Below are 23,955 nucleotides of genomic sequence, written 5' to 3'. Positions count from 1 at the left end.
GCATCAAAGATGGCGGTCAATGACGTCAAGACTTATTGTGGTAACGCAGAAGAGTGTAGAATAAAAGTGTACACGTGTAAATACTGATGATTGTTGTCACATAAACAATATAATTGAACATGGACAGTTCCTACCCATTGACTCTCCACTTAGAGGAAGGGTCTCATACTCTCAATGATTATTATTTACCTTTCAAAAGAATCCTAAATACGTCCTGTTTACAAATCCTTGAGAACGAGACCTTCTGAATTTGGACTGAATTGAGAAAAGAATTAACATACTTTTACTTGTTTTTTTTGTGACGGGGAGGATCTGCACCGAGCCACGAAAAATATCAGAAACTGGCCCATAATTCAAAAGATTTGTATTTTTTTATTTTTTTATTTGTGACATGGAAAAGAGAGAATCTACATCAGCTCCAACTTCAGATGTTATTTTTGCCCATAAAAGAGGTGACGCGACTACTGTTACTAATGGATATTATCGGGATTAAAAACTGTTTACATTACACACTAGATAAATGGTTACAAGCAGAGTCGTAGAATGGCTTTTGACATAATGCACAATCTAAGCGTGTACGGCAAAACTTCACATTTCTGAGTGTAATTCGGGCTGCATGGTAACCTGTTTCTGCTAAGCAATACCTTTTCTTCTTTTTTTTAGTGCTGAGCGATTTTTTTGTGCTTGCAGGCTTCATAAAATTGGGCCCTGGGGTTGTTGACTTTCAACTTTAAGTATTTTTTGGAAGACGTCGACCCTGCTGAAAAACAGTCCCATTGACTAAGAGGTGTCGGGCAATTTTTATTTGGATACTAATTTGACTGGTCTTGCTGCGACCCATGTTGAACTAAATCGCTGATAAAAGAACGAAAAGGCAATGAATTATTTATCTTTTTACTGTAAAACAAATCTGTTAAAGTTCGAAAAAATTTAATTTTAATTGAGGGGTGAAGGGCCATTTTTCGGGATCGTTTTGAAAATTACATAACAAGTTTTTATATTTGGATGGCAATTTGACGGGTCTTGTTCAAACGACCCAGGTCGAATTAAGTAGAGGGTATTACAGCATGGAAAGGCAATGAATTATTTTTCTTTTGACTTTAAACAATCTGTATATCTTTTAAAAATTAAAATGTTATTAAATGTTTGTAGTGTAGGCTAGGCCTTCATGCCAACCAGTTTATTTAGAACTATGTGCAACTACCTATCCGTGGTGCCTGTGACTGCAAACAATTAGAAAACACTGGACGTACATTGCCTAATAACAGATCGGTGTTAGGTAATAGGCTATGTAATTATTATAATGAACTTAAGTTTATACATTTTATTCCAATATTGGCAACAACAAACAAATCAAATTTAATTTAAAGGCAGTGGATACTATTGGTCAATTATCAAAGACTAGCCTCCATAGTCGGTGTATCTCAACTAAAATAACAAACCTGTGAAAACTTGAACTCAATCGGTCATCGAACTTGCGAGATAATTATGAAAGCAAAAACACCCTTTTCACACGAATTTGTGTGCGTTGAGATGGTTGATTTCGAGACCTCAAGTTCTAAATCTGAGGTCTCGAAATCAAATTCGTGGAAAATTACTTCTTTCTAAAAAATCATGGCACTTCAAAGGGAGCCATTTCTCACAATGTTTTATACCATAAACCTCTCCCCATTACTCGTCACCAAGAACGGTTGTTAAAAATTATTTTGAGTAATTACCAATAGTGTCCACTGCCTTTGAGCATTACATACAGACTACAAGTTACAACATCAATTGAAACATCATTATTACATGTGTAGACGCTCTGTTGATATGCAGGGGAAAATGTGAAGTATATAGTGCTTTTAAAATTTCCCCTGTGTCAGACAAGACTTGGGCTGGACAAGGACAGACTGACGGATGAGAACAGCCAGAATAAATAGATACGCTGTATTATGAAATAACATCGAATAAAATAACTTAAAACCGCACTTTATTACATCCTTGTCTTTTGATTCTATTTCAGAGATCTAAATTATTTTTCCGTCAAACCAACCAGAACGTCCTCAGTTTTCCTTTCCCCTAAAGCAGAAAAAGGAAAAAGAAATACCAATAATTGATTATTGATTTATCTCATGCATTATTATGAGCTATTATTCTTTTTAGTCCGAGACCAACTGAATCTGTCAAAACCATTCGTGTATGATTGTTCCCGTATTTCGGCACAATGATGAGGTTTTGTTCAATGTGCTGGGGCCCAATTTCGGCTGATTGTGTAGCTGTACTGCACGATTTTCTTCACCCACCCCCCCCCAAAAAAAAAGAGGGGGGAGGGGGGGGGGGGGTGCAGCGGGTACCGGTCCACCATAATCAAATCCTGCCCATGAGGGCGCGACGGACTGTTATCTACGTCGATGGGAGATAATTGCTGCCATAACTTACCTTCATTTCAATTTCCCCGCGTTCCAAGATTTGAAACTCGTTAAATTCTTCAAGAATCTTAGAAGTTGAACTACTGATATGAATCTTAAGTGCTGCAAAAAAAATGACAGTGAAATAAAGATTTGTTAGGTTGGAAATTTCTGTTTATGATGGGGAAAATAATATGACTATGGTAAAAATTCCAGGACCATCAAAAGTTGTTCAGTGTCTTATAAATTTGTGTTGTCCACAATGGGTGCGTTCGTCTAGCTCCCCTGGGTCGACCCCGGTGCGTGGCGTTTTTTTTTAGCAGGACGAACGTGGGTAATTATCTGCACACACTCGTCTTAAAAAAAAAAACGCCACACACCGGGGTCGACCCAGGGAAGTTAAACGAACGCACCCAATATTGGGATAAAACCTTAGAGCAACTTAAGAGGTTTGCTATACCTTCCCCGTTTGACTCCATTCTTGATGCGGTGTTCACGGTATCACCGAACAAACAGTATCTGGGCATTTTCAGACCGACCACTCCAGCCACGCAAGCTCCTACAAAAAAGTACATTCAGAATCTTACTTCATGGTGTAATATCATTGGGGATTATGAAGACTTTATTAGACGGTATTACATGTAAATTTTAACTACATGTAGTATAATACGAAAGCGTAAGGCCGCCAGGGCTAGTTACAGCCGTGCAAAAACACTGCTAGCTGGATTTTCCATGCAAAAGTGTGAACAACAAATTGGAGTACAAGATACTCACCAGAGTGCACCCCTGCTCGGAGTTGAAGATTCCACTCCGGCCTGTGTCTGACTTTAAACGTGCCCACTGCATCCAGTAAGGCGAGCGCCATGTTGCCAATCTCCCGCGCGTGCGCATTGCCGTTACGGATGGGTAGACCTGAGACCACCATGTACGCGTCTCCAATTGTCTCAACCTGTTTGAAAATTATTTTTCATATTCAACCACTCTATGACGGATGTGTAAGATCATATATCGACTACCGGTACCCACACCCAGGGTGGACCGGGGTAAAAATTAACTGTGTTTCCAACTCAAACACCATGTCAAAATAACAGACGTAATTTGCGAATCTCGCCCTAATTTGAACCTCCAGGAAACACTTCGGGAATCTTTTGAGTTTTTGGAAACATAATCGAGTGCTTTATGGTGCCAGTTAGTCACGCACTCTATAGACCTGCACACAGTCCTCACGGGTTCCGAATGCTGTCGCGTAGTTGGATCTAGTTGGGGTCCACTTTTAGCCGGGTAAATTCTGACCAATGCACGTCTAAAATAGCTAGTTTTGGGACTGCATTCACTAAAAAGGTGTTCGCATCAGCTGTAAATTAACGTTTGCCTATACTCTACATCTTTCAAAAGGAGTAGGGTCGGACTAAAACACATTCCTTCCTAGAGGGGAACATTTCAGAGACCCCTAACATCCAGAACTCAATAAGAAATATCAGAAAAACATAGACCCACCATTAATTTTTGCAAAAAGAAAAAGTATGTTGTGGTATTCACCTTGTAAACATCGAAGTTACCAATGATCCCATCAAAACACGTGTACAAGTCATTCAACAGTGCCACGACCTGATTGGAATAGAAAAAGTAAAACTTCTCTGAGTATCCCTCCTGAAGATTGTCAGAGCACATTGATCGAAACGTCGAATTTGTTAAATTTCTTTATGGTTTTCTGTCAGAATCCTCATAATTCATTCATATTTTTGTTTACGTGGTGTTACCGTAGACCTGGACTGGTCCCCTGTATTTATCCTTTAATGAAACAGACAGGAATTGTTTTTATATGTATCCATGTATACGCCTGATTTGACCGCGAATCTACAGAACCATATAGAAGATCAAATGTCAAAAGTAAATTTGGATACAGGCTCAAGGCAGATCTCTGGCTGCTTATAGAAAATAATTTAAACAATCACAATGACCATATAGATTGCATATGTTTGGCTGCATGGTAACCTACTTTTGTTTCTGCAATATTTGCGTACACAAAAGTAACAATTTGTTGCTAAAAAATCCTCTTATAAATAAGTCTTGGGTCAAGTGTTAGGAACATTAATTGCTTAGATTGAACATTTTTGTGTAGCAGAGGGTGATACATGTACCTACCGAAATGTCACAAAGTGTAGAGTTGCAACTAGTACACCACGAATTATTAGCAAAACCTTGTTATGCATTATTTATTCAGCTTGATAAAACTCGACTCGGGTCACAGAATATGCTTACCTGCATCGGAGTACTGCCAGACGACAGCTCAGTGAACCCAACGATGTCACTGAAGAAGATCGTCACATTTTCATAAGCTTCTGGCTGGACTACTGAACCTACTTTTAGTTGATCAGCAACGGACCTTACATTATTTTGATATGGAGACAACTATTAAAAACTCGCCTGGCTTGTTATAAAAGAAATGAATAAAGCACATTATTACACACTCGCCCACAAAGAAACCATTTTAACAACTTTAAATGGATAGACCGATCCACTAAGCTCTGCCCAATTGCGTATTGACCAATCACAAAGCAACGAAGGTCCGACAAAAGGTACGACATGCTTGCGCGTATCTTGGCGCGCGCGGCAGAGTGTTGTGCAGAAAGGCAACGGAGAGCCCCACGTGTTCTTGCTCACACGTGCGTCGTGGGCGGAGCCTACGGGATCGGCCTGACGCAAACTTTACATGTAACACGCGCAATATGTAAACGTTTCACAATTTGAAACGTGGCTTTCTCGTGACAGACACTTGGTGGCGCGCTTTTTTTATGGTGCGGCAATAATATAGTCCAAAATGGCCGAAGGCTAAAGTTTTCATGAACTCACTTAGGTAAGACCTCGTACAGGAGAGTCTCTGCCCGCTTCTTCTCATCAAGGAAAGCAGAAGTCCTTTCACTCACGAGGTCCTCTAGATTACTGGCGTAGTTCTCCATCCTTGTCAAAAGGTTCTCCATAATACCCCCAAGTACGCCCCTGTTGTGATATGCGAGCGAAAACAGCAGTTTTACAAGTTGATGTGCAGTGTTTAGGTTGCTAAGTGTACGATCTATTTTATGTAGGCTATAGTACTCAAAAAGCGTCATCAATCGTTATGTACGACCCTTAACATACATCACGAGAAGGTATATCACCCAAGAAATACCGTTTACTTTGGGATGTACCATCAATGCAACACAAATCAGTAAGATACATTTGTTTGGTGAGAAAGACTGATTTCTTTAACACAAAATTTGAACAAACTAAAGAAAGATGTCATTTGTGGATCAACGGAGAAAAAGCGGGCACTCAAAGAGTTAATGAATGCCAGTGAACGAACTTGCATATTTTCTTCATGCTGGCCAACAAGTCTTTGACAGTTGGGCGCTCGTCTGGGTTCTCGTTCCAACAACGTGCCATGATACTGTGCATTTCAGGCATACAGGCGTCGGTTGGCACAAAAGGTCGAAACGGCTGATTAGAATTGCTCTTCACCTTGTCAAGAATATCTGTAAAAAGAATGGGGCCAATTTCATAGAGCTGCTTAAGCAAACAATTTGCTTAAGCACGAAAACAGCTATTTTACACATGTTACTGGCCAAAATTTCATGCCATATACATTGCTTGTGACTGGTATTTAGCTGTTGTTTACTTAGCATAACACTTGCATGGAGTCTTGGCCGGTAGTCTGATTTTACTATGCAAGAATTTGTTTGCTAAAGCAAATTTTTGTGCTTAAGCAGCTCTATGAAATTGGGCCCTGGTCATGTGTCCTGTTCATTTAAAATCACATCTTCCATTATTGCATTATAAGCCCTCGCTGCACTGATCTATCGATTTTTATTTTATTTCTACTGCTCTCTCAGAGCCCTGTCCGAATTCGCGGCTACAGCTAGATTTTGCGTCATCATGCGTTGAAGTAGGCCTGTGTCCTAGGGTATTCTGGATAGATTTGAGGGCCAGAGAAAAAGGACAGTGACCTGGTGGGCTGTTGACTTCTAACATGAGGTATTTTGGATGACAGAGGCCCTGAAATAAATGGTCCTATTAGCCAAAAGGTGTAAAGGGAATTGTTCAAGATTGATGATCGGACGTTTGGAAAATTACACCAGTGTAAAGGATTGAGAATAACTACATGGGTCCTAATGGACTCCCCTTATCAAATTGGGCAGAGGATAATAGCACAAGAGTCAACGAATAATTTGCCATTTACTTACTACAAAAGCTGAAAGATTTCTAAGCATTTTGCACTGTAAACTATTTATTTAGTGGGGTGCACTACAGTGCCCATCCCCAACGAAAAACCGCATTCCATAAACCAAACACGCCCTCATTACGTTCAAGTTCAACTTTGTTGTCCTTGTTTCACCTTTGATATCCATATTGTTTACATTCCTCTCGGCGTAGAACGGCTCTTCCCTCGTGATAACCTCTTGCATGATGATTCCCACGGCATAAATGTCGCCCTCTTTCGTCGGTGCTTTATCAACGCTCCTAAGGTGCTCCGGAGACCTCCACAGCATCCCTGTAAAAGATGAATTCAAATCGCAAGATCAAAATGAATGCAGAATCCTTGCAATTATGTGAAACTCGAACCGTTTGCTATTCACTGTGCTTACCCTTTGGCTTGGATGATTATACTTTACTTTAAAGTTGAAGGTCGTTGGTCCGAATCTCATGGGTCACTGGATGTTTTTGCCAGAGGTAATTTCTCACTAAAATAACAAAAGACTTCTAGCTAGAAGCCTTATATTCCTATCTGAAAGCACACAAATTCGTCCGACAAGGGTGTTTTTTCTTTCCTCATTTTCTCCCGACTCCGATGATCAATTGAGCTCAAATTTTCACAGGTTTGTTATTTTATGCATATGTTGGGATACACCATAGTGAGAACACTGGTCTTCGATAATTACCAATAGTGTACCTTCCTTTAAGGGATCAGGTCTACACAAAGTGATTTCTTGTTTGATGGACCCCGGTTCGAATCCCTTATCAGACAAGAACCTTGCATGTGGATTGGGGTTTAAGTTCCCTGTACTATGACAGTGTGTTTCCCATTAAAATACTATGCAGGACAAGAGGTTGAACGAGCATCACCTTTTAGCTCAACCTGTCCACCGTTGCTTTCGGACGGTCGCTCACGGTCCCCATCATGCAGGCCGAAGTCCGTGAGTTTGACGACGAAACGAGCATCCACCACGCAGTTGGAAGAGCGCATTCTGCCGTGGACTCCTCCGATCTCGCTCCGGTGATGGAGGAAATGCAAGCCCTGTGTTTATACGTGTGGATTCTTCAATTTGAACTCTCTCTCTCTCAAAAAAAATCAAACTGGAATTTTTTGTTAATATACAGGATACTCAGACAAACAACAACCTTTGTGCACTGACAAAGACGGACAACTCCCAGAAGGATATGGAAGAAAGTGTGTCTCGTATTAACTTGTTCATTATAAACTAGTAAGACAAATAGTTTATATGGTTATCAATATCTGTTCTTTATAGTAACTCTACAAAACTTGTCAATAAATGCCGATTTTGCTTTTAATATATAAACAATATTTCCATAGTACTGAGTATACAATGGTGACACGCATCGGTGGGTAAATACAAACAAATGGAAATGTTGTTACCCCCGATGCAAAGATTTCTTGAAGACATCTTACCTTGATGATGTCAATCAGAAGAGAGCTCTTGAAGTCCCAGTCCAATTTCAAACATTCATTTTCAAGAATATCCTACGAGTAAACGTGAATGCACATTATTTTCATTAAAATAACGTCACAGCGGTGATGTCATTTGCATAATATATTCAAAGTATTATGCATATAATGCATCAGCATGTTTTCCTGCAAAATGGCGGCGACAGTATTGTCCCACTGGTCTCTACGCCAATACAACGGCAGATAGGTGATGGAAAATGTGTCTTTGATGATAAAAGCATTGAATCTGGCACACTGTCAGAGTGTGTCTTGAGACAGATTTTTTGCTATAAAAAGGGCCCGACTTTAGGGACATCGCATAAAGGCACTTGTGACTTTGTTATATGTATTAATGAAATGACTTTTTATATCCACCAGTTAGTATATAATAATATACCATTGTGCCAGCTAAAGGAGTGAATGGTGTCTTTTTGGACACAACTTGGCACCTATAGCTATACTTGTCAAGACATTAGATTTTGTAATTTTGGGAATTTTAGGAGGATGTACTTTAGGGAAAGGTTTGCGGTAACACCATGTAATGACTATCTCTAAATGAGTTGGGGTGGTTCTGAAAATAACCGTTGGTTTCAACTCTTTCTTTACAAGAGGATGGGAACATATAGGTGACAGCCTGTGTCCATTATGGTATACGTTTCCAATTAAGCAACTGGCTATTTTGTCATCACATTGAAAGTTTTTTTATGTATAAATAAACAATCGCTTTTTATATCCTTTTTAAAAAGAGTTTCCTTGATAAAATATATTGGCACACCTGCAGACTTCCTTTCGGGCAGTACTCTGTCACCAGCAGGCGTTTGTTCGCATCGGGCCCGTCCACGCACACGCCAACAAACCGGACAATGTTGCTGTGTTCAAGACCTCTCAACTAAAAGTAAGAGACGGAAACAAATCATAAAAACCACCTGAAAATGCTTCTACTCAGGATGACTAAGAAGATATAGAATCTTCAGATTGTAAGAAACCAGGAAAATCTGAATCTTAATTTTGTAGTAGTCGGCAAAGTATCCTAAGGGCACATCACATGCACAAATTCCCAAAATAAGGTAATTATGAACCAATGGAGACAAACAAATATTTCTCACGAATCAATGAAAGATGTACTTACATCTCGGAATACTTTGAAGACGCTTTTGGTCAACTCTACGGTAACATTCAGTGGCTTTAGAGCGACAACTCGACTCTGTACTTTTCAACAAAACATTAAAGTTAAAGGCAGTGGACACTAAAAATAATATAATGGTAATCACTCAAAATAATTATTAGCATAAAACCTTACTTGGTACTGAGTAATGGGGAGAGGTTGATGGTATAAAACATTGTGAGAAACGGCTTCCTCTGAAGTAATGGAGTTTTCGAGAAAGAAGTAATTTTCCACGAATTTGATTTTGAGACCTCAGGTTTAGAATTTGAGGTCTCGAAATCAAGCATCTGAAAGCACATAACATCGTGTGACAAGGGTGTTTTTTCTTTCATTATTATCTCGCAACTTCGACGACCGATTGAGTTCAAAGTTTCACAAGTTTGTTATTTTATGCTTATGTTGAGATACACCAACTGTACAAATAGTGTCAGTGTCTTTAATAATACAGCAGGCGAGGAATGTTGAACTTTGTAGTCAAGTCGTCCAGGTCGGGATCGGGACAGGGGTATTGTCACCTCGTCCGGGTCTGGACAGCAGTGAGCAATGTCGAGTGAGCGTCTAGACTTGACCAGAAACTGTGACGTAGCTCTCGAATTGACCATATCGAACATGCTCCAGTGCATGGTTCGATATAGTCAAGTCTAGTCGCCACCTGAATGTGTTTATCGTGTCAATTGTCAAATCGTCCGATTGGGACGTCAATAATTATTGCAAAGTTGTCCGGGCTTGGCAAGTCGTCAAATGGGATCGACAATGCAAATACAATAATTAGCCCCCTAAAATATGTCCTCCCCAAACAAATGAAAATGTCTTGGTACGACCATGAGGTACCATGGTACGACACCGTGCTGTGGGTTCCAATCAGTCCGTCAGTAGTGGCGTTTTGCTCAGAGCAGAACAACCAAACTTTCAAGAACAATCAGTGACACACAAAGAATAATTAAACTTTATTAATAAGAGGACAAAAAACATATCCACAATACAAAGAGTGCAAGAGGTACAATAGTTTAAAAAGAAAGCCGAAAGTATAGGTTGTTCCTTGCCTCGTATTGAGCAACTTTGGTGTATATCTGCCTCTTGTTTACGTCTGTCATTGAGCTAGACTAAAATAGACAAAAGCAACACACAAACAAACAAAACAATTGTCAATAATCGTTTAAATAACATAATGTTTTATTTATATGGTAATTATGCACCATACCAAATCAAAATATTGTGTTTGTTATAGCTGTGCATCCATCCAACACTGAGGGAAAACCTGAGGGAGTATATTCTACTGTGCTTCATAGCTCAGTTGGAGGAGAGCGTCTGCCCGGAGTGTCAGGGATATTGGGTTCAAATCCCACTGAGGACCATTTGATTTTTCTCTCATTCCATGTTTGGTTATTTGTAGAATTCAGCTTGTTATGTAAAAAGTCCTTATGCGGCTCAAACAACATCAAATCCATCAAATTAACGCTTTTTGGCCCTTTCCATCTCAAAAATAAACAAAGCAATATTAAGAACCGCTAAGAAAGTAACAAAAAGAAGTGCGATGTATGAGAATTATGTTAACAAAGGTAAAACTATTCTTTTTAATGATAATACCAACATTGAATGCATTCAATAAGACTTCCTTTTAGAGTGAGTGATGAAAAGTTGCCACAAACTTTAGCGGTTTCCGCGTGGTTTTGTTTTGCCGCGTTTAAAACAAAATTGGCGGCAACTTACAACGGACATCGGTAGAGAACGCATGGAAGAACCAACCGATTTAGAAACGTCACTGAAAGTCAAATCTACATACGGGATTTTCCATGACATGTCCATGAGATCCGCATTCAACTTCGACTTTCTGTAAAAAAGTATTTAAAAAAAACGAGGTTAAAAAGTATAAAAATCGAGGTTAAAAAGTGCAGGCCTCACGTTGTCCGCCATCGCGGAGGGCGCTGTATGTGTCTTGTGACGTCACGTGAAAGGGGCCTATAAACTCGCAAGGTTCCGAATGTGAATTATATAGTCGGCAAAGCATCCTAACGGACACATCAACTTTGCTTTAGAGAAGACAGTGAAAAAGTGGGAGAAAAGAAAACCCACACAGTTAGGGACTGAAAACCCAATCAACATGCAAGGCTCCGGTCAGGGTATCCAACCGGGGTCCACAGAGGTGAAAGGGAGACGCAGAACTCACTGGGTCATTATGAATGCCCAATTAAAGCGACACCAAATTATCCTGGTCTGTGTAAAAATACCATAATTTGAAAATGTTTAATCATGTCGTCACCAACATGTTTTTTGGGAGATTCTGACGTATATGTTCTTTTAAGCCGCCAATTTGAATTAAAATTCAAATTGGCGGCTAGGGCTGTGCCTGCGACTGTTGCTAGTGAACGTCCCACACATCAATGCATTGTGACCTGGTGATTCAGCCGTAGCCGTAGCATTAGGGGTAGCCGCTAATTCGGAGGCGAACATAGTTTATAGTTTCACAAACTGGTGCTACCTAGTGTATGGGAAAGTCTCTGCGAGAAACCTATAGGCAAAAGAGAAAACATGTGTAGGTTCTAACAAAGTTAAGAAACTTGTATGGAAAATAACAGACTTGTTTCCACGACGCTTACCTGTACATGACAATCATTATAGCTGCACAGGCCACCATTAGACAGCATCCAGTTATTACACATGCTATCAGCACTGTGTTATTTTCTAAAATAATCAAATACTTAGTTAATGAAATAAACAAACACATAAAGATGAATCCATAGTGGGAAATATGAAATATTGTTTGGGGAATTACTTTGATGATTAATTTTGTTTTTATTTTTCAGTCATTGTCAATCCACTGCATTACGAAGGCCTTAAAGTGATATCTCCAGATATCCCTGTTTTGTTCTTGGTTGTACCAAACTATCGTATTGTCGGAGCTCGTCCCTCCATCTTTTTCTCTGGTGCCATTATTACGTTCGTTCTCATATTATGGTATTGTTTGTGCTGTGCGGAGTCTATGTTCCATCAGTTTTGATGTTGTCCATGTTTTAGAGCAGATTCATGGAAACAATAAAACTGTTAAAACGTAAACTCCGCCACAAAGAGCAATGGAGAGACAAATGCTACATATCTCAATACAGACAGGATAAAAGTACATAGAAATACAAATGAAACCGGAGTAAGATACATCACAAGGACAATAAAACAAGCTAAATGGAGATGGGATGGTCACACTGTCCGAAGAAATGACAACAGATGGACATTAAGAATAATAGACTGGCAACCAAGGACAGGGAAAAGGAAAAGAAGTAGACAGAGAAGAAGATGGAGAGATGACATTAGGAATTATGCAGGAGCAACATGGACCAGAACTGCAAGAAATAGAAATGAACGGCATTTACATGAGGAGGGCTCACATCTTTACACAGGATGAACACAGCCTAAATGATGATGATGATGATGATGATGGTGTTCAGTGATTGATTGCTGAGCTCCAACTATTTTTTAGGCACGATTTGTATGTACTAAGCAGATTTTGTGTATACCTAAGCAGCTTAATGAAATTTGGGCCACAATACCTTTCTTCTGGCATTCGGGATTCTCGTTGAAGAATCCACAAAGGGGCGTGTCCATAGGTACGTCACCGAGAGGGAGGCCATGCCAGTCAATCTCTCTGCGAAACCTCAACTCATCAGAAAAGCCGTAGTAGTCAGCGACCACCTAGTCAAATAAGAACACAACGAGAAGCGTCAGGAGTCAATACACAGTCGTCACGACCAGTGTAATTTTTTTGAAAGTGAGTTACTCCTTTTGACTGTAGAATGCTTATTTTACGGAGCATTCGTTCTCAAACGAAACTGAATAAGCCATGTGTGTCAAATTGAATGAGCTTTTGTTGAAATTTGACGAGAAACCTATAAATAGGCCTACATCACAAGAAAAAAAAAATAGATAATAAGATCAAAGCATAATATGAAAAAGGGAAGATGAGTCCTGTATTACAGTGACCTTTAAAGGCATTGGACACCTATAGTAAATGTCAAAAACCAGTATTTTCACCTGGTGTATCCCAACATATGCAAACAATAACAAATCTGTGAATCTTTTGACTCAATTTGTAAACGAAGGTGCAAGAGAATAATAAAAGAAAAAACACCCTTGTTGCAATATGGGTGCTTTCAGATGCCTAATAAAAGGCTTCAAGTCTGAAACCCTGAGTGAGAATTTACCCCTTTCTCAATAACTACGTTTCAGGGGGAGCAGTTTCTCACATCAACAGCTCTCCATTGCTCGTTTCCAAGTAAGTTTTTTATGTTAACAGTAATTACCAATAGTGTACACTTTCGGTAAACAGTATTGTCCAAGGCCCACACTTCGTGTATCACAACTTATATATAAAATAAACCTGTGAAAATTTAGGCTCAATCGGTCATCGGAGTCGGGAGAAAATAACGGGATAACCCACCCTTGTCTCCGCACGTTTCGCCGTGTCATGACATGTGTAAAATGAATCCGTAATTCTCGCTATCCAGAATATTGTTTTAATGTTTTCTCAAAAAGTAAAGCATTTAATGGAACAATATTTCAAGAGAAGTCTTTCACCACAACCTTCTGTAAACCCTGTAAATTATTTGTTAATCTGTGAACTTTTTTTTCTGTACCGCAAGTGTATAATGGCTTTAAGTGACATTTATTAGGGAATGAAAAGTAGCGAAGCTAAGTGACCATTACAGGGATGGTACACTTTAGTAATTACTCTTAAAAATAATGATGACCATTATAGCAAGTTACTTGGTAAAGAGCACCGGTTATTACAATACATTGCTAGAAACGACGATTCCCTTTCGAAGTAATGTAGTTCTGGAGAAAAAATGGGTGGTTTCCAACAGATAATTTGCATCTTAGAAAGGCTTTACGTATCAAAACCTTTTTTAGGCATCTCGTTAATAGAAAATACGTGACTTCTAAAACATCACCTGAAATATACCGTTCTGCTCGTCAGTCATGTCCCAGAGAGAGAACACTGCAGCTCGGTCACCATTGGCGGTAATTCCCACCTCACCGGAAATGCCTTAAAGGGGACCATGATATAAAACATTCTGTTAAAAAAAAGACCCGTCTTAAACCACCAAACGCCATTATAGTGCAGCTGCTAAGGTGAACAATTGTGCACTTTGTGGTAAAAGCATGAAATTTGCTATGATGGTTGGTATTGGGCTAATAATCAATTTTAGACTTGGACCCATCTAGGGTCTCTCCTATTTGGGGGCGGAGCCTCATTTGCATAAAAAGGGGGGTCTTTGATATAAATATTGGGCAAAATCATACTTAGAATAAAATTTTTGTTGTGCTTTTGACCAGAAATATAAACTTGAAAATCATAATTATAAGCCCTTTTGTGGGCGGGGTTTCAATATTTCTAAAAGTGGGCGTTTTTAAAACAAAGTGTTATCTTTAGTGAACTATTACTGTTTTTTAATTGTTTTTTTAAGCTGATTTATGTTATTTTAATAGAAATACTATAAAAGAATACATTTTTTCCATGAGTTTAAATAGTTTCTTTATTTATCCCCTCTTTTGTGGGCGGGGCCAGAGTAGTAAACGAGGGTTTGCTAAATTACACATGTGTAATACAGCCAAGAATGCACAAGCAGCCAACAATCTCATCAACAATACAGGAATAAAAGTATGTCCTGGGCCGGCAAAATCTGATACTCTGTCATAGTAATGACATCAGACATAGTATGTACTGTAAAATCGTCGGTTATGTATACTATGGCTATGGCAAACTCAAGCTCTCAAATCACGCCATTATACCCGCACAGTGTGATCTGGCACCATGCCATGCAGGCCAGAACAATAAGTAACATTTATATTAGCATTTTTTTTTTGCAATTTTGAGAAAGGTTTGCAGTTAAACATATGGCGAAGAATCCACTCATACAGTGTAGTTATTCGGTTTGGATGTGTTGGAATGATCACTGAGCTGTAGCATACATGTCGGAATACTGAAATAGGTAACATGTACAGGGAAGAGGAAAAGTGGTGAGTTGGTATTTGATGAGGCCATTGGAGAGGCCATTGAAATCTACCAGTACGACCCAAGTTAATGGGGGTTTAGGAAACGTGCTGTGGATAGAGGGTCGATATTCATTGGTCAGGAAGAGTAGGAGCCAAATGTCACTTAGGTGGAGGCTGATGTTTTGAAGAAGGGTGTCCTGCTGGTAACTGCAATGTCCTCTAATGCATTCGCGGTGCAAAGGCTTCTTGTTCTTCTTATCGTGTCCACACACACACTATATATTGTGTTTCAGCCAGAACTGGACACAGTTCCTAGCAAGATCGTTGTCCTCTGTTCTGTATTCCTGCTCCATAGTTTGTGGCTCTGTCTTACATATGCAGGTAACGTCTTCAGAGTCTAGATATCCCCACTTCTTGAGAGACACGTTGCACCGGCCAGTTGATGTTCCAAGTCTGTTGAGGGACTTCTATTCAGCCCAACCTGAGTCAGCATCAGGGGGGAGTTCTTCCGAAGCACGTATGTCCATGGATGTTCTAGGTGGAAGTTTACCAAGTCTCTCATGTCACATGGCAGTACGAAGAGCCCCGGCTTCTGCACTTGGTTTGACTTTGTTGAGGAAGCTTTTCCTGGACCGAGTCTATTCTTAGCAGGTGTGTGGCTGAATGGAGGGTTTCGCTCGTGGTCTGGCTATACCAGAAAGTTTGTACAGGCTATCAGTTGGTGTTGGTCTGAGGCATCCAGTGATGAGTCGGCATGTAGCATTGATGGCTGGATCAATCTTCTTAGCGTGGGTAGATCTTTCCCAGACTGGGCACGCATACTCTGCAGATGAAAAACAAAGGTCTAAGGCTGTTGATCGAAGAGTGTCTGGGCTGGCACTCCATCTTGTTCCAGTAAGTTTGCTGACAATGTTGTTTCTTGCACAGACTTTGGCTTTGGTCTTCGCAACATGGGTCTTAAATGAGAGGCAGAGGTCTAGGGTGACACCTAGATACACAGTATGGTCACAGTTTTCAAGAAGAGCCCCAGACCAGGAGACATTCAGTTGGCATTTGGCTTCTCAATTACAAAGATAAAAGGCTGAATGAGAGTGATGAGCTTTGCAGCACTCCAGTCAATTCGGTGGTCGGTTAAAGAATCCCTCATTTTATGATGAAGTTTCTTGTGAGCGGAGGGTATATTGGCCTTATGCCTGCTTGATGGAACATACACGGAAGAAAGTGAGTAGTGGTATGTGGTTGACCTTGGGTATGGGAACATATAGTTAAGTTTGGGGCGGCTTGGTGGTGTTAATCTGGTTGAAACTGTAGCTGTCCATACCATTGCGGTGACCCTACAATTGCCTTTAAAACTCTTCTGCAGAAGGTGACTGTCAAAATTGGGACCAGAAACAATATGATCCACAATCTCACTGGTAAATTCTTGGTAGCAAATGCCGAAACACTTTGCTCAACGGCGCTAGCTATCTGCCACTGGGGGCTGAGTATTGTGATCCAGTTTAGTATTGTGATCCAGTTTGGAGAAACTCTCAAGCCTACTCGATATTCAATTGAACAGCACCATGAGGACCATCGCTGGTGCTGTTAGCTGCACAAAGACTGATTGGCTACCAGTCCTGAGTAAGGCAAATTTCCCTATTCAGATGATCCAAAGAGAGTGTGCCATATCAGTGATGGTTCTCTAAAGCTAAAGCAGAAGAGCGGCGCACGCAGTGGCAAGGTCCAGACGGCACAAGTTCCCGATGATAGACCTTCCCAATGGTAAAATGTACCTCCTGAACCGGTTCCGCACTATTAAACTCGTCACTCCAACTAGCCAATTCTCTTCACTCTGACTCAATTAATCAACTGCATTCTTGGCTGTATTACACATGTGTAATTTAGACACACCCTCGTTTACTACTCTGGCCCCGATTACAAAAGAGGGGATAACTAAAGAAACTTATTAAACTCATGGAAAAAAATTATTCTTTTATAGTATTTCTATTCAAATAACATAAATCGGCTTAAAAAAAACAATTAAAAAACAGTAATAGTTTGTGGGCGGAGTCATATTTTTAAGAAAGAAGGGGGGTAAAAAATGTAATAATGTTAATTTTGACTAAATTTGCTTTTCTCTGCTCATTTTTTTTAGACTAAAATACATGACAACAGTTTAATGATTATTTAAAAATTAATAACTGTCTTGAATTCTGCCCCTTAGTGGGCGGAGTCGTATTTTTAAGAAAGTGGGGGGTAAAAAATGTAATATGTTTATTGTGACTAAATTTGCTTTTCTTTGCTCATTCTTTTAGCTTTTAGACATAAATCGGCTTAAAAAAAACAATTAAAAAACAGTAACAGATCACTGAAGATAAAACTTTGTTTTTAAAACGCCCACTTTTAGAAATATTGAAACTCCGCCCCAATAAAGGGAATTTTTTTCACTAATTTATGTTCTAACTTATAATTATGATTTTCAAGTTTATATTTCTGGTCCAAAGAACAAAACAATTTATTCTAAGTATGATTTTGCCCAATATAGTCAACAAACACTAACTGACGTTGTACATCATGTTAACAGATACTCAACTTAGTGCGTATGATGGATGTCCGAATTCGATCTCAATCTGAATGTGTTTTTTTTTACCTTGAAATGTTCGGTTCCACATTTTCTTTCGTAAAGCTAGCCCGTTGCGGACGTCTCCGTTCTCGTGCAGCGTCTCATTAACGGCCAGAGAATACAAGATCAATGCGTCGTGGTAAGAGTTGGCAAAGAAATTCGCCTGGAAAATACAAACACAATTCGAAAGAAGGAGGTATACTCTCTTAAAGTAAAAGCCGTACTCTCTAAATGGGGGGGGGGGGGATTATAAACTTGTGGTTCAGTTTTATTTTTAAAACAATCTTATTTTGGTAACTACTTTAGTCGTCCTGGATTGTAACAATCGTGAAACTAGGCTGAGGTAGGGATTTGCCGCTTTTGATCGTTCTGTTTTGATCATCGTAACATCATGCCTCTCCCTACATGACACAAACAGAAGAAAGAGTGAAACAAATAATTCCACTCTGCGTGGGAAGAGAGAAACAGAAAGAAAGAGAAGCGGGGGAGAGAACAGAAATGGACGGGCACAGTAATGGACTGCTGTTTATTAGAGCTATTTTCTCTCTCTATGAAGAGGGAAGAGAAAGGTGTAAATTAGTGGGTTGCAGCGCCGATCTGGGGCTGGTAAATTGGGGTTTAAACAGCAGTCCTTTTCTATAACATTTTCTGCTGACACTCCGTCTCCATTTTAGCAATCAGATTATCTGTAGATCCGCGTTTTGTAATTATGTGGAACTAGTTTAGGAGAATTGATTGAGATATATTACTCGAAAAAAATTACCTTATTTTTATGAGATGCCTGGCATTTATTGCAGACCTTGAATTATGAACCAATAGTGTTTGATTTTTGCTGTGGTGTCACTGTTTTAACCTTTATGGAATTTAGATTGGTTGTTTTCCTCTGATAGAAACGTCCTTCCTTTTGGAACAAAATTCCAGCCCCTCTAGCTGGGAAATGGAGATTCGTTGTGAGTTTGTTAACTCAAACATATGATACATCTGCCAAACTTTGACACAAATTCATAAAACTTTTAAGCGTAGTAGAATTGTGCAAAGCAGAAACAGGTTACCAGGTAAACAACTACAATGTAAAGTATATTGTTGGGACTGGTTTCCTGCTAGTATTTGCTTTTCAGAAAGAACAAAAATGTGCTTAGCACCATTTGTGGTTTAAAGCTTTATGTAGTTTCCAGAGCAGAAATGGGACATTTTCTGACAGGGAAAGCAGTGTGTATTTCCAGACTATTGGAAGTTTTTGCAAAATTTTGCGAAACACTACATAATTTTAATAGTGCAGCTGCTAAGGTGAACAATTGTGCACTTTGTGGTAAAAGCATGAAATTCGCTATGATGGTTGGTATTGGGCTAATTAACAATTTAAGACCGGGACCCACCTTGGGTGTCGCCTATTTAGGGGCGGAGCCTCATTTGCATAAAAGGGGGGTCTTTGATATAAATATTTGGCAAAATCATACTTAGAATAAATTTTTTTGTTCTTTGGACCAGAAATATAAACTTATATCATAATTATAAGTTAGAACATAAATTAGTGAAAAAAATTCCCTTTTGTGGGCGGAGTTTCAATATTTCTAAAAGTGGGCGTTTTAAAAACAAAGTTTTATCTTCAGTGAACTATTACTGTTTTTTAATTGTTTTTTTTAAGCCGATTTATGTTATTTGAATAGAAATACTATAAAAGAATAAAAAAAATTCCATGAGTTTAATAAGTTTCTTTAGTTATCCCCTCTTTTGTGGGCGGGGCCAGAGTACTGTTATTGGAAACAGGGAACATTTACAAGATCGTGACATAATGATGAAGGTCTAATAGTTTGTTACAACGCCCTAATGAGCAGCGATGACTGCGCAGAGGTTTGTGTTACATTGGTGCATGAAGTTTTTGTTAGAATTTAAACGAGTTATGTTGTCTTTATAGGTTTGACATTTTATAACGTCCTGTTGAGTTTTCAAATATCCCAATTTCATTAAGCTGTGTTAACGTTTCCTAAGTTGACCCTTTGAACGGATTACAAAAAAAACGCATGGAGAATAAATTTTGAGAGGGTTATACACTAATAAGTGGCTCTGATGAGATGGCTACAGACACTTTCTTCCTTTTTTTTTTTTTTAAACCTCAACAGAATGATAATTTGGTTTTGCCCATACACCGATGTGTGTTTATAGCACTGTATACTCTGCACTTTCCCGAGTCTTGTGAAAACAATCACGGGCACAATTATCCGGTGGGATTCGGACCCCCGACCTTTGCAATTGTAGAGCAATTGTAGATGTGTTTACCAACTAGTCAGCGAGATTACCCGGTAGCTAGATGCAGTTCGAATCCTCTATTCTTAGCAGCGGGTTTTAAAAGATGTTCAGTATGCATCGGGGATAAAGGATAGTAGTTTTGGTTCACCGATGTGTCTTAGCACTGTATACTCAGTACTTTCAAAAGCCATTTAAAAAAAATCACAGGCATATTACAACGTAATGATTGTTCATATACGTGTCATGAGATCACGTTGTTGCAATAAATTGCGAAGAGAACTGCTTGCAAACTATTCAATGTACCCAGTGATTCCTTAAAGGCAGTGGACACTATTGGTAATTACTCAAAACAATTATTAGCATAAAACCTTTCTTGGTGACAAGTAATGGGGAGAGGTATAAAACATTGTGAGAAACAGCTCCCTCTTAAGTGCCATAATTTTGGAGAAAGAAGTAATTTTCCACGAATTTGATTTCGAGACCTCAAGTTCTCGAAATCAAATTCGTGGAAAATTACTTCTTTCTCCAAAACTATGGCACTTCAGAGGGAGCTGTTTCTCAACCATCTAAACGCACACAACTTCGTGTGACAAGGGTGTTTTCTTCTTTCATTATTATCTCGCAACTTTGATGACCGATTGCGCTCAAATTTTCACAGGTATGTTATTTTATGCATGTTGAGATACACCAACTGTGAAGGCATAGTCTTTGACAATTACCAATAGTGTTCACTGCCTTTAAACGGCATTAAACTTGGTTAAAACTATAACGCTGAAACTGTACGAAGCTCGTGTGTAGAAATGCTCATTCTTGAACTCAAGGCGCAGGGGAACAATAACTTTGCGTGTCACAGGAAAACAGTAAAACATCACGGAATCTTACCTCTTGCCCAGGGGGCAGTGTTAAGTTGTAAGTCCGATTCATACGCACGGCCATCTCCCGTTGGAATGCAATGTACCTCTCGTCATCGCTGGCTTCGAACAGACGAATCGTCATTAGGGCTCGATACGCACTCTTCGCTTTCTCGTCGTTTCCATCGCCCTAGATCGACAACAATATCGGGATCCCCAGAGAATTTTTTTTTTAATGGAACACGTTGCCTTGGCGGGTCGGGATCGTCTTTGAAAAGCGTTCTGTAACCATTTGTTATAAAATCGACATGGTTAAAGGTGTTGTAAAAGTAGAATACAATGATCTACACAAACATGCCTCGAAATTGCGTGGTTTTCTTTTTACCTCGTCGACTAACACGGTTGGCCATTTTTATGGGAGTCAAATTTTGTACTCCCATAAATGGCCTACCGTGTTTAGTTTGCGACCTAAAATGAAAACCGTGCAATTTTGAGTGATACTTGTGTGGATCATTATATGCTACTTTTAAAACATCTTTCTAACCATATGCATTGCATAACAAACGGTATCAAACGCTTTTTATAGACCAACTCGTCCGATCCAAGGCAACGTGTTCCTTTAATGTTGGAATTAACTAACATTGGTAGATTTTTCTTTCGTGGAATACCTTTAGTGAAATCTCTCAACCTTCTCAAATCTTTACCAATAGCTATTTTAAAATATTAATCCACATTTCCGTGTCAAATCTGCTAAAACTCTGACCTGGCATGATCTTAAAGTCACCTGGAAGTGGTATTTTTTTCAAAATAAAGCTTTTGTCACTAATATATGTGTTTTGATGAGTGGAATGTGAATAAACAGTTAACTAAGGTTTTACAAAATCAGTTCTTATGTTATTTACAAATTTAAGAGTAGATCCCGACCCGAGAGGGCGCTGTTCGTGACGTCAATCGAGGCAGACTTTGCCTGTAATGCGTAGAGTAAACACAATTGCAAAGTACATGTACGGACCAAGTCGTGAGTTTGTAAGTTTCAAAAAACAAAACAAAAAAGTGCTTTTTTCCGTTTCCAGCGTCTCAAGAGAGTTATACTCAAGAAGATTAGTCGGAATGAAAACAAGAAAAATACTTTTCATATCCGACTGGTGATTTTTAATTGTTTATAATATATCGCGCTGTTGTTCTGTTAGTGGGTGGCGAAAGGTCGCGGTATTGGCGCAGATTGTTACGGAAAACATGGGCCAGGGACTGACACATAATGACCTTGCTTAGATGAAGAGAGAAGAAAATCTTACGCGAATTCCCAATTCGGGACCAAACGAATAAAACTACAAAAACTAATGGTACAATCGCGTATAATGGCTAAATTTAACGGTTATTTAGCGTAGCCCTTCGACGGCCGTAAAACGGCTGGAGGCAGGTCTGTCTGGCGTTATTCACGAGCCTCGAAGTGTGACGTCAGATACAAGTCTAAAGCGTAATAAATTATAACAATTCTAATAAAATTATACGTGAGACTTGCATAGATTTATTCTGCCGTTATGGGATTTTTCTAAGAGCAAACCTTTTCCTGTAAACACGTTTTGTGAAACTATCAACTGGCCGCATATCCTCTCGATTAACGCCGTTTTGGAGCAATGTAACGAAAGGTATTCACAAACATTAATACATTTAGTTTCACTGCTTCTCAAATACGTCAGGTAACTCTCACTTACATTCGGATTAGCGTTAGGCCTACCTAGTAACTCTCGCAACTTTGGCATAATTAATAATAACTTTCACGTTCGCAACTAAAGCACGGCCGCAACTCAGTTATAACTTTGCTTTGACAGATGGATATCTATAAGGGCTAGCGTGAAAGAGTCTGACGTGTATATTAATGCAACTTTGTTTTATAGCCACGGGATAAGTCCCTTCTAGACAAAACTTGTATAAACAGTAAATCCAACCGGTAAAAAGTAATTATGAAAAATAAATATGTAAATTGTTTTATATTATTAACTCACAACATTCCACGAGTCAGCTCCGTACAGAAGGGTATTGTTGAATGGATGGTAACTGAAGAACACGTATTTACCGGTTACCAGCTGAAGATCATAGGCGCTTAGCATTATCTGTCTGACGGTGTCACCCCTTGCACAGATGACAAAGACTATAACAACAAAGACGACACATTTTAACATTTTCTATGATAATGAACCATGAGTTATCAGCTAAGACCGAATTGGCGGCGAGGGCTACGGATGTTGATAAGGTTGTTGCTCAGCGCATCTCATACTTCAACGCGAATTCAACCAAATCGGAACCAGTTACGTATCCTTTATGAACAAAAACATGATTCGTCAATAGAGCAGAAACATTAATGAAATAATTGTGTCTCAAAATTGAAGAACCAACCAGGCGATTATCAACCCGATTGGAACCACCGAGAACAATAATATTGTCGGCTCAGTGATATAAGGTCATTAATGGCAATTTCAGGTTCTTAATGAACAAAAGTACATAACCCTACATTTTGACAAAATTATTGAAAACTCGACCATTCTTTTTACTTAGAACTTTAATGTTTCTTTTTGCCAAACAAATACTTTGAAGACCGCTCTTGATCAAAATCCTCAAATCCCAAGTCTGATATCATGCAAAAGCAATTTTATCAAACCAATAAACATTGCATTAATTACCTTAGCCGTTATTGTTCAGCATCAGGAGAGAAATTTATGATTCCTAAACGAGAAACCCTTGGAATGTCCTACCATTATTATAACATATTAGTTCTGTTCCCAATAGATTTAAATGTACTTACTTTGGCTGAGTACTGAAGCCTCTTTCAATATGGTATGAGTTTCTGATCCATTAGTATCAAACTTGACTAAGTTGACAAACGTTTTTATTCCTGCTTCACGCAAACCGTTTTCAATCGCCTGGCCCGAGATGTTAAAAAGATCCCCGCCTCTTAGCAACACGAACGACTTCCAGCCGTAATGAGCGAACAGTTTCTTCAAGAAAGACACCAT

General features: G+C 39.2%; 1 pseudogene; it reads right to left on the bottom strand.

Annotated features, from left to right (window-relative positions):
* Window positions 1-2,001: 2,001 nt before the first annotated feature.
* LOC117300228 lies at window positions 2,002-23,955 on the bottom strand (annotated as a pseudogene).

This window comes from Asterias rubens, chromosome 15 (assembly GCF_902459465.1).
Source record: "Asterias rubens chromosome 15, eAstRub1.3, whole genome shotgun sequence".
In the NCBI taxonomy this organism is placed as follows: Eukaryota; Metazoa; Echinodermata; class Asteroidea; order Forcipulatida; family Asteriidae; genus Asterias; species Asterias rubens.
The sequence above is the reverse complement of the archived record's forward strand: the minus strand, read 5'-3'. Positions and strand labels throughout refer to the sequence as shown.